The sequence below is a fragment of the Thalassophryne amazonica genome, chromosome 10 (genome assembly GCF_902500255.1).
Source record: "Thalassophryne amazonica chromosome 10, fThaAma1.1, whole genome shotgun sequence".
Lineage (NCBI taxonomy): Eukaryota > Metazoa > Chordata > Actinopteri > Batrachoidiformes > Batrachoididae > Thalassophryne > Thalassophryne amazonica.
Genome location: NC_047112.1, coordinates 62,840,000 through 62,859,923, shown reverse-complemented (window position 1 = coordinate 62,859,923; position 19,924 = coordinate 62,840,000). Strand labels below are relative to the sequence as shown.

General features: G+C 43.5%; 1 protein-coding gene and 1 long non-coding RNA gene across 4 annotated transcripts in view; both read left to right on the top strand.

Moving 5' to 3' along the window:
• dennd1b (DENN/MADD domain containing 1B) overlaps positions 1-19,924 on the top strand; it is a 408,111-nt gene that overhangs the window by 349,513 nt on the left and 38,674 nt on the right. The gene's annotated exons all lie outside the window — the stretch shown is intronic.
• On the top strand, positions 3,634-5,210 carry LOC117518875. Its single transcript, XR_004563108.1, has 2 exons — positions 3,634-3,816; positions 5,153-5,210. It is a non-coding gene; the product is annotated as an uncharacterized LOC117518875 (long non-coding RNA).

Below are 19,924 nucleotides of genomic sequence, written 5' to 3'. Positions count from 1 at the left end.
TTCAAGAAATAATCAGTAATTTATTTATTTCAATGATTTGCAAAGTGTGGGTCACAGCCTCCTGGTGAGCCATGAAGGTACTGATTGTGAGCCATGAGAGGTCATTTAAAAATATATCAAATATATAAAAATGCCTTTGAATTTCACTGTTCAAATTTCAAATTTCAAATCAGAAGTAATTAAACAAAACTATGGAATTTAAATTATGTGTTATTCTTCATTTGTCTGGCCTCATTTACCATCTTGTATATTAGAGTTGGGTGGTATAGTGGTGGCCTTATTGTGGCTAGTGTGATAGTGGCCATGATATAGATTCCACAAAATCAAAACCATGAGAAATTACTTTTTCCATGAAAATGTGAATATGTTAATATCCAAATAGCCATTAATTTGGAAATCAGTTATCATTTCGGTGTAGCTCAGATCAGCACTGAGGCTGTGATGATCAGAGCTGGACATGCCGGTGGTCTGTGTGGCCATTATTCCACCCCCCCACCCCATTCTGCTGAGCTTTACACTAGTCAATACACCTAGTTTTCTTATGGATATAACTGGCTATAAAGTAATTTTCACAGAAAGAGGTAACAGTCAAGGGAATGGCCAAAATGTGATCGTGTTGTATGTCCAAACTTCACACTATGTGCGAAGGGGCACCTATGGAAGTACTTAATCTTCAATAAGAGAATCGTGATTAACGGATTGAGTGGGCCTCAGAAATTTTTTTGATTTCAAAGTGGATCCTAACACTCTTATGTTTTTTTTAACTGCCAAAAGATTGCCTAGAAACTGTAAAACAAATGCAACAGAGCTTTGCTTCATTTATTGATTTTATTTGTTTATTTTATAATTTAAACTGGTGCTTTAAGTTTTTGTTTTGCCCTATTCAACATTTTTTAATGCTTAATAATATGTGAAAGTATCCTCTGTGAGACGTTAGTGGTATATTATTGAGTTGGAAATGATTAATTCATGTTTTCTGTGTTTTGTCATCACTTCAGGTAATTCAAGGTCTTACCAACAATGGATGCATACTGTAAAGGTATTCATAGAACGTCCTTCATATCAGCTTTTATCTGCAGCTGCTTCCTTTTTCCATGCATTTCGCTCCTGAGTTATATTTAATTGAAAGTGTGATTGACACGACTCAGCGTTTGAAGTCTTGCCATTGCCTTCTGAATGAAGGGGCTGAGTGAATGTACAGACCAGCTTGAGCGCACTTTGGTGTGTGAAGCGGCGCGTGCAGCAGGACAGTAGAGACAGACGGGAGAGAGACAGAAGTGATTTGACGTGACAAGACGTCCTCCGACATGACGTGTTGATCTGGCAGCAAACACAAGCGTTACGCCGTTGAACCGACCCAAGAACATAGATCCCTCTCCTCCCTCTTCATCTTCCTCTCCGTCTCTTTCCTTCTCTCCTTTCCTTCCCTCATCTATCTCACTTTATCTCTCCCCCCTCTTTTCATCTCTGTCACAGCCCCCTCCATCTCTCTCACTGCGTATTGCTGCCTCCCTCTCTCCACACGCCGTTAGCGAAGGATGAATTAGTTCTCTAGAGTACTCTTCAAAGGTTTGTTAAAGTTCACATTTCCTGACTGACAGGGATCTATAAGAGGGGCCTTCACCTCGGCCCCTCTCCTCCTCTCCCTCTGCTGGCTTCTGAAATGCTGCCTGCCATTTACTCTGTTTAGCCATTTAGCCGACGCTTTGTGCTTCCACCAAAGACCAAACGCAGAGAAAGAGAGCGAGACGCAAAAGGAACTAAGCGAGATGCTGCTGCTCTGTGAGGAAAGAAGACAGACAGAGAGATATTGGGTACTATAATGTCAGTGTGCAGAACTCAAAGTGGAAATCAATCATGCACCAGTGCCTTCTATCGCTCTTTTAGGCTGCTTCTAAATAAAAACCTCCTGAACGTTATGAATCATACAGTTTATCGTGGCTCAGCAATATGATGCTTCACCTGCTGTCCCCGCTTTTTATTTATAACTCAAGTTGTAGTGCAGTAATGTTTACAGCCATGAAGTTTCTGTTGGCTTTGATTCATTACCTCTACCAGGGACACTTTGTTTTCATTCTTTCTTTATATTGGTTTGTTTGTGAGTTTACTAAAAAAGTTATGGACCCATTTTCACCAATCTTGGTGAGAAGGTTCAGGTCAAACCATGTTGCAAGACATTAACACGTGATGTCAGGACATCTTTCCCTCTTGCTCACCCCTGTTTTGGTGATCACGCTTCCTTACAACATCATTGTTGTGACCAGAATTTCAGACGTGTGAATTGTTTTGATGAGTTATTTTGACTCATACAAAATATTGGTTCTTTCAAGACATCAATCTTAAACCACAAAGCTTTGACTTGATTGGTTGTTTAGCAACTCATCTGCTACACTGTGAATTCTAACATGTTGAACTTACTTTAAAAAGTTCTGATAAAGATTGCCTCATTTTCCCCATGCCAACATAGAAATAAGTCCCAAATTAATTAATGTAAGTATGATGGGCGATTTCAAAGGTTTGAGCCTGACCCAGAAAAATTAGGGTGTGGTTCTCCATCTTTTGCATTCTGACAAACCAACATTCTCAACATTGCACCCAGTGAGTTAAAGGTTCACACTTCTCGAGAAAGTGTGAACTTTTTCTGAATCACGCTAAAAACTTCTCAATTGCCCCTCATAGATTCACTTGTCTTAACATAGATTTTAATTGAAAGAGTACACTGGAAAGTGAGGCAGTTTCTCACTTTTTTTTACCCCAGTAAATATGCTAGAATTTAGTGTATTTGTTCTTCAGACCTAAAACCCGAATGTTGTTTTTAAAAAATTGCTGCCTGACCTTGATGTTTCTCACTATCTGCTAAATGGGCTAAATGAGCTTCAGGCTCTTGTTTTTGATTGTATGATATAATGAAAGGTTTTTTTACATATTATTGGTTTTTCTGAGCCAGAATATTTATGTTTCCTATGATGAGCTGCACCCCAAAAAAATGGAACATCTACTTTAATTAAAGTATATTTTGACAGCAGGTTCCATAAAAATTTTTATCAGGTTAGACAAAGCCCAAACTACTATGTTCATCTAATTAAAAAAAATAACTTGTATTATTAGAAAAAGAGTATTTATGCTAACAAAGATGCTAACAAAAGTTAGTATAAAGTGCTCAAACTGCCCCATCATTTATTTATTTATTTAGTTTTTCAAGTGGCAGCACGGTGCCTTAGTGGTTAGCACTGTTGCCTCACAGCAAGAACATCATGGGATCGCGTCCCACCTGTGGTCTTTGTGTGGAGTTTGCACGTTCTCCATATGTCCCCATGCGTGGGTTCTCTCCGGGTGCTCCGGCTTCCTCCCACATCCAAGACACGCAGGTTAGGTGAATTGGAAACTTTAAATTGTCTGTAGGTGTGTGTGCAGGTGTGAATGTGTTTGTTTGTCTGTATGCGGTCCTGTGACAGACTGGTCTGTCTTATCCAGAGTGTACCACAACTCACGCCCTATAACTGCTGGATAGGCTCCCAACTATGCAGCCATCTCTGTACGTCAGTCAGACATGATCCTGGAATACAATAGTACAAATGTAAAAAGAAAATAAGAAAATAAAAGGAAGCACAATGTGCTGGAATATAACAATTTGATCTTGGCGCAAATCCAAAAATTAGGCAGATTGAAGAATTTTCCATTTCAAATTGTTTTCATTCTGAGTGGTTTTGGATGTGGTTTATCACTCACACTAACTTGAAATGTTTTTATGCAACTAATAGTTTGCTATTTGCATTACAGAAAGGAGGTGCTCTTCTTAATACAGCAGTCACAAAGGTAAGTTCGGTCAGTGTGTGTGTGTGTGTGTGTGTGTGTGTGTGTGTGTGTGTGTGTGGTGTGTGTGTGTTGTATATATTTTTAAATACATGTAATGAGCTGTTTTTAATTTGTACTGACAGGATATAAAGTTAGACAACTCTCAATATTTTTTAAAATTGAATGGTTGTGATTATGTGACTATTCAAGCCTGTAACATTTGATGGAATGAGTAGAAGAAAAAGGATGAATAGATATTGACATGTAGCAACTGGAAGGAGATTGTATTATTTGCATGATAACATGTTATAGAAATAAATGTAAGGAAACTGTAAGATTCACAGATTTAACTTATACACAAAGACATTTTGCGGCACTGTGTAGAGTTTGCATTGAGTCACTGCAGCTGTTCCGATTGTACCCTACTGTTGCCGCATACATACAGGGATGATACAGGGGCAAAATCCCAAAATTTAATCACTGTCCAAATATTTGTGGACCTGACTTAATGGCAAAATACACTATTTTCTTCAGCACATATTAGACAACATAAGATGGAATACACATCGACAAACACAGGTTAGAAAAAAGTCATGCTGACAATTATTTAAATTAATTAAGACGCTGCTTTAATTAATTTGTCATGAATGAAGCTGATGACAGGGAATGGGAGTGTGTATTCACTTGATTATTATTAATGGCCAACCGTGCGATCTGCTTTAACTGTGATCCGCTGGTGATTTGAGCTCTTCAGGAATTAGTATGATTTTCATGTACAACAAAAACGAAACACATTCAGTGTGCGGCGTGCCCCTCTGTGAGGTTACAGGCAAATGACCCGACTGCTTCAAGCTGACAGAAAGTTGTCACAGCCTGAAATTACTACAAAGATCTCAGCATGAATATTGCAAGGTGAAACCACCATCACATTTCTGTGTGTTGTGTGTGGTGTGTGTGTGGTGTGTGTGTGTGTGTGGTGTGTGTGTGTGTGTGTGGTGTGTGTGTGTGTGTGTGTGTGTGTGTGTGTGTGTGTGTGTGTGTGTGTGTGTGTAGAACACTGTGCTCCTTTTTAGTCAACAAACAAAAATCACTCTAGCATTTATTGCATTCACCTCTCTTCCTAATAAAGTGGCCACAGGCTGGCCGTTATCACTGCATACTGTGCGATTGGTGATCAGTGTGCCCTTTCTGCCTATCGGCTCCTGTTGCAGGTCTCTCTCATCCAGCTTTTTGTCTCCTTGTTTTTGCCACAGGGATCAAAGCTTTTCTTGATGTTACAAAAAGCCACATCAGAATAATAATGGTCCATGTTTTGATTAGTAATCCATGTGTGTGTTGTTTTTTTTCCCCCTCACAGGCTAAAAGTCAAGCTAAGAGGGGCATCCGGGACATTAAGGGCAGACTTAAAGCAAGGGTAAGCAATACGGACCTGCACATCTTTAACGCCCCTGCACATACTTTTGGAAGTATGCTTGTACACATAATTCTTTTTTCTGAGGCACACGGATAGACACGTACCCCCCTCATAGAAACAGACAAGCAGGCTGTTTTACATGGAGTGTGTGTGATTCTGACGCACAGGCTTTTAATGACTGTGGAAGCCTGCATAGTACTTTGTTCAGTGCTGCACATTTTTAACCAACGCCACCTTTAGTTCATCACTGTGGCTGAGCAATCATTTAGCTTAAATGCAGCATATATGAATGGGTACATAATTATTATGATTGAATGAGTCAATGAAATAAATAATATAATTCAGACAATAATAAATGTAGAATCCTTTAACAAGTCAGCTAAGACACATATTCTTTCAGTCTTGTGGCTGGTTTCACTCCCACATCACACAGATAACAGATAGTTGATACAGTTCATTTCACAAGAAACAGAAACTTAACTCAGACTACTTTTGATTACATTGAATATCATGTAAGCAGGCAATGATTAATTAAATAAATGATAACTCATAAAATCTCCATCACCGAACCTGAGCCTACTGTCCGTCGTCCTTTAAGGTTACGGCAGCCGCCTAATCATCTCGGTTACTCTACTCATATATCACTAATTTCGGTCGTTCAGACTTTGTTCCATAGTTTGGCAGACACTTATGGCGAAGCATTTAATACCCCCATTGTAGCACATTTTAGTTTAGGATCTCCTGACGCACACGGAGGTGCATGGTTCTAAGGGAGGAGGTGTAACACGGGTAAAAAACAAAAAAAATGCGCACCGGTCATGTGACTGCAGCCAGCCAATTAGCTGGCTATATTACCGTCATTCAGGAAACACCGGTGAATGCGGGAGACGCCGCTGGATTTGTTGCTGCAGGAGCCGAGCTACCATGACCCAAGCGCATGATAGGAGCGTTGGCTTGTTAGAATACGTGGAATTGGCCAGGTCTTGATGGCGAGCTAAGAACTGAGCTAGTCCTGAATCTCAACCAACGTCTACACCTACCTCAATGGGTTTGTAGGAGGCTCCTGCAGCCGACTTGTTCACTGTCGCACCTCGCACTCCACTCTATGACCCCCAGCACAAACACACTCACTCCCATGGACATTTATTCCCCTCTGGTTTTGAGTCGTATGAACTGTTCTGCTCAGTAGAGCTGTTGGAAAGTTGGACTGTAAGCGATTGGTTGTGTGCCACAGCCACTCGCATTCATCAAATGGACCTTTACACACCATATATTTGGGGTTTCAACTAGTTTTGGATCCTGTTGTAAATACTGAAGCTGATTGAGTGTCTCGAATGGCCACTCACCACTAAATGTTTAATGTTGTCTTGTCTTTTGTTTGTCTCAATACATGGTACCACTTTTATCTAAAACTACATCCAGTCTCTGCCTCTTCTCTTCTAGAGTCGAACCAAGTTCTGATACTAGCCAATACGTTAACACATTACCCTTAAGTGCTCTATTACCTATGGTATTTTATAGCAGCCTCCTTCAGGCTCTTATTATCTTATAGTGGCATTAATTAATGTTTATACTAACGTATATGCTACACCCGTGATTGTCGATCCCTCAGGCGGCACTGCATTAAAAGCCTACATCATTGTGTAATGGATCTTACCGCGTGGGCTCAGGAACACTTCAGAAAACCATTGTCAGTTAACACAGTTTGTCGCTACATCTACAAGTGCAAGTTAAAACTCTACCATGCAAAGCGAAAGCTATACATCAACAACATCCAGAAACGCCGCCACCTTCTCTGGGCCCAAGCTCATTTGAAATGGACAGATGCAAAGTGGAAAAGTGTGCCGTGGTCTGATGAGTCCACATTTCATTCATTTTAGAAATCATGGACGTTGTGTCCTGTGGACAAAAGAGGAAAAAGACCATCCATATTGTCACCAGCTCAAAGTTCAAAAGCCAGCATCTGTGATGGTATGGGGGTGTGTTAGTGCCCATGGCATGGGCAACTTACACATCTGTGATGGCACTATCAATGCTGAAAGGTACATCCAGGTTGGAGCAGCACATGCTGCCATCCAAGCAACGTCTTTTTCAGGGATGTCCCTGCTTATTTCAGCAAGACACTGCCAAGCCACTTCTGCACGTGTTACAACAGTGTGGCTTCGTAGTAAAGAGTGCGGGTACTAGACTGGCCTGCCTGCAGTTCAGACCTGTCACCCATTGAAAATGTGTGGTGCATTATGAAGCGCAAAATACGACAACGGAGACCCGGACTGTTGAACAACTGAAGTCGTACATCAAGCAATAATGGGAAAGAATTCCACCTATAAAGCTTCAACAATTAGTGTCCTCAGTTCCCAAATGCTTATTGAGCATTGTTAGAAGGAAAGGTGATGCCACAGAAAAACACCTCCGTGTTGATAACCATTCGTAAGATTCAGGCGGTTTTCGATGGCTTTCAGTCGAGTGAGTATCCGAGAAATTGTTTAAAGCTGGGCATGTTCAAACTTGTCCTGTAATGCTTCCAACGGAGGTGTTTTGCTGTGGTGCTGCGCGATGAGCGGCTGGGTGGCGACGTGCGAATCCATCCGCACGTCTTTCATTACAAAATCTCCTTTAACAGTGGAATGTCCTGATAAACTGCTGATCCCGACCTCCTCTGAAACTTCTCTGGTATCTCACGACGTCCTGGGTTAACAGAGGCTTAAATTTGGAAGTTTTCAGCTCGAAACAGGCTGACGACTGCGGCTCGGGGCGCGGCGTGCTGTCCGGCTCCATGGGCAGTCCTTAAAGCGACAGTAACACTCCATACTCTCTCATCAGCCGTTAAAATTTTCACCGAAAACCGTCTGAATTTCTCGAATGGTGTCCACTTGGATGTGTCTCACAGTTTCAGAAAAATTTTGATCAAGCAAAGCGCCAGTTCTCAGGAAGAAGTCAGACAAAGGGATTCCGACGAGGGGGGTAGACCAGTGCTCACTCAAAGCCTGCCCACAGGCGAGTGACGCAACCGACAGGCATGAAAAAAACTCATGCATGCGCACGAGGGTTCAAGCTTGTCTGACGCATCACATGTGATCAAATATATAGTTTTGAAAAAATAAAAAGGGCGGTTTCTTTTCTAATAGACCTCGTACAGTGAGGAAAATAAGTATTTAAACACCCTGCGGTTTTGCAAGTTCTCCCACTTAGAAATCATGGAGGGGTCTGAAATTTTCATCTTAGGTGCATGTCCACTGTGAGAGACATAATCTAAAAAGAAAAATCACAATGTATGATTTTTTTAATAATTTATTTGTATGCTACTGCTGCAAATAAGTATTTGAACACCTACCAACCAGCACGAATTCTGGCTCTCACAGACCTGTTAATTTTTCTTTAAGTAGCCCTCTTATTCTGCATTCTTTACCTATATTAATTGCACCTGTTTGAACTTGTTACCTGTATAAAAGACACCTATTCACACACTCAATCAATCACACTCCAACCTGTCCACCATAGCCAAGACCACAGAGCTGTCTAAGGACACCAGGGACAAAACTGTAGACCTGCACAAGGCTGGGATGGACTACAGGACAACAGGCAAGCAGCTTGGTAGAAGACAACAACTGTTATGATTATTTATTAGAAAGTGGAAGAAACACAAGATGACTGTCAATCTCCCTCAGTCTGGAATTCCATGCAAGATCTCACTTTGTGGGGTAAGGATGATTCTGAGAAAGCTCAGAACTACACAGGAGGACCTGGTCAATGACCTGAAGAGAGCTGGGACCACAGTCACAGAGATTACATTAGTAACACATGATGCTGTCATGGTTTAAAATCCTGCAAGGCAGCAAGGTCCCCTGCTGAAGCCAGCACATGTCCAGGCCCGTTTGAAGTTCACCAGTGACCATCTGGATGATCCAGAGGAGGCATGGGAGAAGGTCATGTGGTCAGATGAGACCAGAATAGAGCTTTTTGGAATCAACTCCACTTACCATGTTTAGAGGATGAGAACAACCCCAAGAAAACCATCCCAACTGTGAAGCATGGGGGTGGAAACATCATACTCTGGGGGTGCTCTTCTGCAAAGGGGACAGGACGACTGCACCGTATTGAAGGGAGGAATGATGGGGTCATGTATTGCGAGATTTTGGCAAACAACCTCTTTCCCTCAGTAAGAGCATTGAAGATGGGTCATGGCTGGGTCTTCCAGCATGACAATGACCCCAAACACACAGCCAGGGCAAGTAAGGAGGGGCTCTGTAAGAAGCATTTCAAGGTCCTGGAGTAGCCTGGCCAGTCTCCAGACCTGAACTCAATAGAAAATCTTTGGAGGGAGCTGAAACTCCAAACCTGAAAGATCTAGAGAAGATCTGTATGGAGGAGTGGACCAAAATCCCTGCTGCAGTGTGTGCAAACCTGGTGAAAAACTACAGGAAATGTTTCACCTCTGTAATTGCAAACAAAGGCTACTGTACCAAATATTAACATTGATTTTCACTGGTGTTCAAATACTATTTGCAGTAGATTTTTTTTTTTTTTTTTTTTTTTTAGATTATGTCTCTCACAGTGGACATGCACCTAAGATGAAAATTTAAGACCCCTCCATGATTTCTAAGTGGGAGAACTTGCAAAATCGCAGGGTGTTCAAATACTTATTTTCCTCACTGTAAGCCTAATTGGAACTGGGGATTCCCCGTAGGTTGCTCAGCGCCTCCCGACTGTAACTAATCTCAGTCTCTCATCTTCAACTGCTTGCTCCAGTTAAGGGTCGCGGGGGGCTGGAGCCTATCCCAGCAGTCATAGGGCGAGAGGCGGGGTACACCCTGGACAGGACACCAGTCTGTTGCAGGGCCACATAGAGACAAACAAACACATTCACACCCACACGCACACTACAGACAATTTAAAGTATCCAGTCCACCTGCGTGTCTTTGGATGTGGGAGGAAGCCGGAGCACCCAGAGAGAAACCCACGCAAACATGGGGAGAACACACAAAGGCCACAGACGAGAACTGAACCCATGACCTTCTCGCTGTGTTGCAACAGTGCTAACCACTAATCCAATGTGCTACCCTGTAACTAATTTGTTACATACATATAGCAGATTTTGTCTGTTTTATACATATAATGGATTTCAATTATAATGGACAAAATTTGCTGGTCCACATGAATCAATTATATGCAAGTTTTACTGTATTTAATTTATGTCAAAAAGAACTTTCCTTCATGCAAGAAAAAAAATACAGTGGATAAGCTTTTGTTAAAGCAACAAATTTGTTATATTGTATGAAGGTTCTAAGTTCTGAATTAATGCATTTTTTTAACTGAAAAAAATGTCTTGGGCAGTAGTTGTCTTTTGTTAGTGAACTAATATGTTTATTGTTAATGCACATTCAGTAAACATTGATATATGATCCAGTTCAGTATTTTATTAAATCTAAATTATTTCATCATCATTCACGTACAGTACAAATCAGCATGTGGCATCCTATGTGTTGATTCATAAGCACTTGAAGTCATCTTCTCGCTGTTACTTTCAAAGTTACTGTGAAAAATGTGATTTTCAGACTATTCATTCACCTTGGCAGACCTTGGACTTTAACCTTCATATTAATAATAATAGTAGAGCCTCTCTTAACAATTTTACTTGTGCAATATGAATGAAATTGGCCAAGCAATTCCTGAGATAGTTATACACACACACACGCACAAACAGAACACAGTCTTGCAAACGACTCTGGGGGCTTGACTAGTAAATACTCACACGTTTGTGCACATATGTTGTTTTGGACATCTATGCTAACAAAATACAATTCCAAGATGTGACCCCTGGATCTCACTGGTCAGAGTGGGTCACCTATGAAGGCACTCTTGGCTAATGCTTGAATGATAGCTGTTTCTACTTGTATAGTTGTTGACATGCAGTATGTTTTGATGAGGTTTCAATTTTCGAGTATTTGTCCATGAGTGCAGGTCACAGTAAACACCAATCCAACTTTAAAGACCACTCCCACAGACGTTTACTTTGTGATGTTACTGCAGCTCCTCTTGTTCCTGTGGTGGATGGGCCAGTAATCCACAATCAGACGTAGCGGCTTTAAGAAAATTTCCTTAAGGTCTCACTATAAATGAGTTATAGTCACAGTTAGAGTGTTTGTGATTACAGAGGTTAAATAAATCCAGATGAGTGTTTCTGACTGGGTAGTAATAGATCACTGCGAGAGTGCTGGTAGACAGATGGAAGGAACCACAACAACAAGAAACACATCCAAGTGTGGAATTCAGTGCTCCTGATTCTTCTCTACTGAAGTATCTTCATCTTATTTTATATTTGATTTGTATTGAGGAAATCTGAATTCCTTTTAATAATTATCCCCATCTTTTGGTTAGAATTTTGTTGGTGGTCATCGACCTCACAACAAAGAAAATAACAGAGTCCTTGGTGAGTTCATGATGTTCATGATTTTAAGTGTTGGCTTGTGTAGTGAGAGTGTGTTGATTATCATTTTTGGATCATGCCTAATTAAGGACCAGTGTGCGGCAGGTAATCCGGCCAGGGTGTGGGGAGCAAGGCAGACGGGGAATAAGTGGAGTCTTTGGCTGGGTGATGATTTGGGTTGATTAACTCCACTAATTGGGCAACCAAGCAGCAGAGCAGTTTGGAACCTGCAGTCTCACTCTCATTAAAATGATCTAATGATGGCGTTTACAGCTCTTCTGTCCAGACGAGCCGGTACACCGTGTCAGTTGCTAGTTAGTGCTTTCCCTGAGGATGAAAACAGACCATGGCATTGTTGCTTTCTGGACACTCTTACCCAAGGTGAGCAAGACAAAGGAGAGTGAGTCTTAATGTCATTGTATTTCTTTGTATTTGCATTCTCCTCCAAACAGTAGCGCAGCAGTATTTCTCCTTCTGTAAAGTGCAAATTGGTGCCATTGATTTGTTCATCAGTGACAACAAATTTTAACTTTAATTATAAATCCAACATTTGTAAGTATATCACCTGAAAGCATAAAATCAATTAATCACTTAGTTGTCTATTTTGATGATCATTTAATCATTCAGACCATTTATAGAGGAAAAAATGACATATTCCAGTTTCTCAAAAATTAAAATTGCCTCATTTTGTCTGTGCAATATTATTGTAATTCTAAAAAAAATGCTTTGGATTTGTGGATGAGCACAAATTTGTGGATGAGTGTTGCCTTTTCTGATAGTTTGTAAAAATATATGAAATGTAATTGAATAATAAAAATATTCAGGAAAGTCCCCATCAGTTATGGCCCTTATGGTTGCACCGTTTCCATCTTTACTCACATTAATCCTAAATGGATGAAAATGTACATTGTAACCAGTGTTGGGTAGGATTACTTTGAAATGTAATCCAAAAGTAATCAGATTACAAGTAATCCAAATGTATGTACATACATCCATGTAATCCACATGTCTTTTAAAGTAATCCTACCCAACCTTGATTGTAACATATATATATACACACACACATTCATACATAATACATACGTTGCATCCAGAAAGTATTCACAGCACTTCACTTTATCACCATTTTGTTATGTTGCAGCTTTATTCCAAAACGGATTAAATAAATTTTTTCCTCAAAATTCTACACACAATTGCCTGTAATTACAATGTGAAAAAGGGTTGTTTTTTGTTTGTTTTTTTTAGATTTTTGCAAATTTATTAAAAAGAAAAACTAACAAATCACTTGTACATAAGCATTCACAGCCTTTGTCATGGAGCTCAAAATTGAGCTCAGGTGCATCCTGTTTCCACTGATCATCTTTGAGATGTTTCTGCAGCTTAATTGGAGTACACCTGGGGTAAATTCAGTTGATTGGACATGATTTGGAAAGGCACACACCTGTCTACATGTAAGGAATTGTCTGTAGACCTCCAAGACAGGATTGTCTCGAGTCAAAAATCTGAGAAAGGGTACAAAAACATTTCTGTTGCGTTGAAGCTCCAGTGAGCACAGTGGCCTCCGTCATCAATAAATGGAAGGTCAGATCCACCAGGACTCTTCCTAGAGCTGGTTGGCCTTCCAAACTGAGCAATCTGTTGTGAAAGTGTAGGAACACGGACCCACAACAGGGGCGCAAATGAACGGACAATGGAGGAAGTCAAATAACACTTTACTGTTGTGAATAAGCACAACAAACACAGCAAATTACAATAGTAGACAATGAAGTCAAATCACAAAATGTGTCACGTGGGCAGGCTCGAAGATAAGGGACGTCTGTCCAAAGCAGAACCGGAACCACACGATTTCCTCCGCCACCGAACCCCGGGAATACTGGAGCCGCCAAGTCCCGAACTCCCAGGTGGCCACTGCCTCCGCTTGTCGGATCTGGTACTGCTGGCGAGGAACAAAAACAGTTAGATGTGGGTGCGTTTGCACCCAGCAACACGTATGGTGGGAAAACCACCTCCACCTCTCGTCAGGAAAAAACTGGTAAGTGCAGAGTGTGAGTACTTATCCAAGAGGTAGAAAAACAGTCCAATACAGTCTCCAGCTGTAATACTCACTATCTGCTATCCAACACACAAGCAACAAGGTATTATTGTCAGAAAGACAACACAGTTGGCTGAGTACGTTACCTCCTCGGTAGAGCGATATCTCAGCAAAGAGGTGGAGATGTCGTCTTGCTGATATACCACTGAAGATCAGATGATTGGTGACAGCTGTCGTAGGTGATAAGTGACAGCTGTCACCCCGGCTGCTCCTGTGAGGCGGCAGTGCCCTCTGGTGCCTGGAGCCCGCACTCCAGGCAGGGTGCCCTCTGGTGGTGGTGGGCCAGCAGTACCTCCTCTTCAGCAGCCCACACAACACAATCGGGGAGAAGGGCCTTCGTCAGGGAGGTGACCCTTGATGGTCACTCTGTCAGAGCTCTAGCATTCCTCTGTGGAGAGACAACCTTGCAGAAGGACAGTGCACCAGTCAGGCCTGTATGGTACAGTAAAAGACACATGGCAGCCCCCTGGAGTTTGCCAGAAGGCATCTGAAGGACTCAGACCATGAGAAACAAAATTTTTTTAAAAAAAAAGCAATTTACAGAGACATCCTAGATGAAAAACCTGCTCCAGAGTGCTGTTGACCTCAGACTGAGGCGACAGTTCATCTTTCAGCAGAACAGTAACCCTAAGCACACAGCCAAGATATCAAAGGAGTGACTTCAGGACAACATACAAATAAATTATTAAAAAAAATCATACATTGTGATTTCCGGATTTTTTTTTTAGATTATGTCTCTCACAGTGGACATGCACCTAAGATGAAAATTTCAGACCCCTCCATGATTTCTAAGTGGGATAACTTGCAAAATCGCAGGGTGTTCAAATACTTATTTTCCTCACTGTATGTATTTTAGGTCAAGGATGAACGCTGTGAAAATGGAAAGTTGATAGGACCAATATTTTTGGGGAAATTAGCAATATTATCTAACACCACAATGGTCATTGTTTTGGGGTATGGCTGGGGTAATTTAAGGTTTGGGGTTTTAAATGTAATTGTTGTTCATGTTAGTTTAACAGTGTTGTTAGTGTTGATGATTTATTATGTTTTTGTAGTTTAACTGGTTTAGTGTCATGTTGCTGTTACCATGAGTGAAAACTGTACTGTATTTGAAGTCTTCCTCCATTGTTTCTGTTTGTGGGTTTCTAAAAATGACAGTACCTTCTTGCGGCAGAATGCAGAAAAGACAAAAAGCTCTGTGTGCATGTGTGCATGCATATACTTCAATCACAGACAAACTGGGGAGAGCTGACATTTGCCATTTGGTATGCTTATGTATTTTGGGTCAAGGATGAACCCCCCAAAAGGGAAAGTTGCCATTCCAGCAGGGGGGTTTAAATCATCTTTATATTAAAAGCAATAGTGCGTGCCTGCATGATTTTATTCAGTAAGGTTAATGTAATAATAATATAATTGTAAATACATTAAAAATACTCCCCCTCTAGCTGCCACCTTATCGTGGTGGGGGAGTTTGCGTACCCGGATGATCCTAGGAGCTATGTTGTCGGGAGCTTTGTGCCCCTTGTACGGGGGGGGGGGGGGCGTAGGATCTCCCAAGGCAAACAGGTCCTAGGTGACGGGTCAGTCTAAGGGCAGTTCAGAACCTCCATGACCAGTAAAAAACCAAGGACCGAGACGTCGCCCGGTATGGCGGAGCTGGGGCCCCACCCTGGAGCCAGGCCTGGGGTTGGGGCTCGCGCGCAAGCGCCTGATGGTCGGGCCTTAGCCCATGGGGCCCGGCCGGGCTCAGCCCGAAAGAGCGACGTGGGTCTGTCCTCCTGTGGGTTCACCACCTGCAGAGGGGGTAATGGGGGTTGAGTGCAGAGAGGATTGGGTGGCGGTTGAGGGCGGGTGGCCCGGCGGCCCGGTCCATGCTCACAGCCCCTGGCTGTTGGGACGTGGACTGTCACCTCGCTGGGGGGGAAGGAGCCTGAGCTTGTGCAGGAGGTTGAGAGATACCGTCTAGAGATAGTCTGGCTCACCTCCACGCACAGCTTGGGCTCTGGTACCCAACTCCTGGAGAGGGGCTGGACGCTTCATTTTTCTGGCGTTTCACACGGGGAGAGGCGGAGAGCTGGGGTCGCATTGCTTATTGCTCCCCAGCTCAGTCGCCATGTGTTGGAGTTCACTCCAGTGAACGAGAGGGTCGCGTCCCTACGCCTTCGGGTTGGGGACAGGTGTCTCACCATTGTCTTGGCCTACTGGCCGATCGGCAGTGCAGAGTACCCGACCTTCTTGGAGTCCCTGGGAGGGGTACTAGATAGCACTCCGACTGGGGACTCCATTGTTCTCCTGGGGGATTTCAACGCACACATGGGCGGCGACAGTGAGACCTGGAGGGGGGTGATCGGGAAGCATGGCCTCCCCGATCTGAACCTGAGTGGTGTTCAGTTGTTGGACTTCTGTGCTAGTCACAGTTTGTCCATCACGAACACCATGTTCGAGCACAAGGGTGTCCATAAGTGCACATGGCACCACGACACCCTGAGCCGGAGGTCGATGATCGACTTTGTAGTCGTATCATCTGACCTTCGGCCACGTGTCTCGGACACTCGAGTGAAGAGCGGGGCAGAGCTGTCAACCGATCACCACCTGGTGGTGAGTTGGATCCGCTGGGAGGGAGGAAGCCGGTCAGACCTGGCAGGCCCAAACGTATTGCGAGGGTCTGCTGGGAACGACTGGCGGAACCCTCTGTCAGCGAGGTCTTCAACTCCCACCTCCGGGAGAGCTTCTCCCAGATCCCGGGGGAGGTTTGAGACATGGAGTCCAAGTGGACGATGTTCTCTACCTCCATTGTTGATGCGGCTGCTCGTAGCTGTGGTCGCAAGGTCTCTGGTGCCTGTCGCGGTGGCAATCCCCGAACCTGGTGGTGGACGCCGGAAGTAAGGGACGCCGTCAAGCTGAAGAAGGAGTCCTACTTATCTTTGTTGGTAGGTGGGACCCCGGAGGCAGCTGACAGGTACTGGCAGACCAAGTGTGCCACAGCCCGTGCGGTCGCAGAGGCAAAAACTCGGGTCTGGGAGGAGTTTGGGGAGGCCGTGGAGGAGGACTATCGGTCGGCCTCGAAGAGATTCTGGCAAACCGTCTGACGCCTCAGGGGGCTGAAGCAGCTCTCCACCAGCACTGTTTACGGTGCGGGTGGGGAGCTGTTGACCCTGACTGGGGATGTTGTTGAGCGGTGGAAGGAGTACTTCGAGGATCTCCTCAATCCCATCATCACGTCTTCCGAAGAGGAAGCAGAGACTGGGCCTCAGAGGCGGACTCATCCATTACCCAGGCCGAAGTCACCGAGGTGGTTAGAAAGCTCCTCGGTGGCAGGGCTCCTGGGGTGGATGAAGTCCGTCCTGAGTACCTTAAGTCTCTGGATGTTGTGGGACTGTCTTGGCTGACACGCCTCTGCAACATTGCGTGGCGATCGGGGACCGGGGTGGTGGTCCCTCTTTTTAAGAAGGGAGACCGGAGGGTGTGTTCCAACTATAGGGGGATCACACTCCTCAGCCTCCCCAGTAAGGTCTATTCCAGAGTACTAGAGAGGAGAATTCGACCAATGGTCAAACCTCGGATTCAGGAGGAGCATTGTGGTTTTCATCCTGGTCGCGGCACACTGGACCAGCTCTACACGCTCCATCGGGTGCTCGAGGGTTCATGGGAGTTCGCCCAATCAGTCCACATGTGTTTTGTGGATCTGGAGAAGGCGTTTGACTGTGTCCCTCGGGGCGCCCTGTGGGGGGTGCTTCGGGAGTTTGGGGTCCGGGGTCCTTTGCTAAGGGCTATCCGGTCCCTGTACGACCGCAGCAGGAGCTTGGTTCGCATTGCCGGTAGTAAGTCAAACCTGTTTCCAGTGCACGTTGGCCTCCGCCAGGGCTGCCCTTTGTCACCGGTTCTGTTTCTAGGCGCAGCCAGGGTGTAGAGGGTGTCTGGTTTGGGAACCACAGAATCTCGTCTCTGCTGTTTGCGGACGATGTGGTTTCTGTTGGCTTCGTCAGATCAGGACCTTCAGCGTGCACTGGGGCGGTTTGCAGCCGAGTGTGACGTGTCCGGGATGAAAATCAGCACCTCCAAATCCGAGGCCATGGTTCTCGACCGGAAAAAGGTGCTTGCCCTCTTCAGGTCGGTGGAGTGTCCTTGCCTCAAATGGAGGAGTTTAAGTATCTCGGGGTCTTGTTCACGAGTGAGGGATGGATGGAGCGTGAGATCGATAGACAGATCGGTGCAGCATCTGCAGTGATGTGGTCGCTGTATCGGACCGTCATGGTGAAGAGAGAGCTGAGTAGGGGGGCAAAGCTCTTGATTTATCGATTGATCTACTTTCTTATCCTCACCTATGGTCATGAGATTTGGCTCATGACCGAAAGAACGAGATCGCGAGTACAAGCGGCCGAGATGAGTTTCCTCCGCAGGGTGGCTGGGCGCTCCATTAGAGATAGGGTGAGGAGCTTGGTCACTCGGGAGGAGCTCGGAATCGAGCCGCTGCTCCTCATGTCGAAAGGAGTCAGTTGAGGTGGCTCAGGCATCTTTTCCTGATGCCCCCTGGACGCCTTGCTGGAGAGGTGTCCCGGGCACGTCCTATTGGGAGGAGGCCCCGGGGAAGACCCAGGACACGCTGGAGGGACTACATCTCTCGGCTGGCTTGGGAAAGCCTTGGGGTTCCCCCGGAGGAGCTTGGGGAGGTGTGTGTGGATCGGGAAGTCTGGGCGGCTTTGCTTGAGTTGCTGCCCCCGCGACCCGACTCCGGATAAAGCGGAAGAAAATGGATGGATGGATGGATGGATGGATGGATGGATGGATGGATGGATGGATGGATGGATGGACATTAAAAATATATGGATGACACAAGAAAGTGAAAACACTTATTTCCATTGTGGTCCATTTAAAAATCAAATGACAAAATTGAAGTAATAATACAATAATAATAATATTCCTGAAAATAATAATAGTATGTATCTGATAACAAGAACCTAAACAATTTATAAATGCATTAAGATGGTAAATTTAAAAAACAATATGTCATTTACAGGAAATTAAAGGGCTGAGTTCTTTTTCTAAAAATTGTTGAGGTCTAAGGTTCTAAAAGTATTACCAAGTAGCACCACACGTCATTCCAACTCATTATAGAAACTTTGCATAATTTTCCACGCTTAAAAATGTCAGCTACCTATTTTGTAAACACTACCCAATTTATAGAGCCCGTGGGCCCCACAGACAACATGCTAGTGTGTGTGTGTGTGTGTGTGTGTGTGTACAAAGTTCACATTTTCATTACTTAAGCAGAGTTTGGACTTATGTTAGAGTTTTTGTCAGTCTGTAAACTAAACCATATAGTCAGTAAACATTTCAATTATAGGATATTGCAGCTGCATGATTTATTCTTATTTTGTACCAAAGTCGTGATGAGTTTAACAAAAAGACAGAATTGGAAAAATTCTTCCCACACAGGTTTGCAGGTATTGAGGCCACTTGAGGTCAGTGTGGTTGGATATAATTACAGTAACGTAAAACTGGACTCCTTTATATTATTTCCCGAGATATTTACAAGTGACATCAAATTTAATATACAATTTATTCATAGCACAGAAGTATTAAAATAAATGAATGTAAAAAACTAAGAAATAAATATACATGTGTAAAATTATTTTAATAATCTAATTAAAGTATTTACTCTGGCTTGTCTTCCTGCTCCTCTATCTCCTCGAGGTAATGCTTGTTGCCTTTGCATAATGTGTCTGTTTCCCGTCTTTGATTAGTGCATAAGCTCCATCAAACTTGTATGATTTTAAGGTTTTGTAAATGTTTTTGATTATTGATTCTTATTGGTTATTAGATGATTAGCTGAGCTGTGCCCACCACTGTTGCAAAATGTTCACTTTTAATTGAAATGAAACTGTTCAGGAAGAAGCATCAGAGAGTTTGTAATGAATCAAAATTATAAAGGTAGAAAATACTTTGTTTAGGCTTTTTGGGGGTTTTTTGGCTTGGGGGGGTTGGTCATCTGGTTGTTGTCTTTGATTTTGATCGACTTCCATTGACTCATGCAGTGTAAAAAATATCTGACTCAGTGTCAGTTATGCATTAATGTCTCAAGTATTGTGCCATTTTTTGCTATCAGATGAGGTGTGGGCCACTGTTTGTTGTGGGTTATGTGACGTATATTTGTACGTTTGTGCGTGCACCGATGAAAAGTACTAGCTGTCTTAAC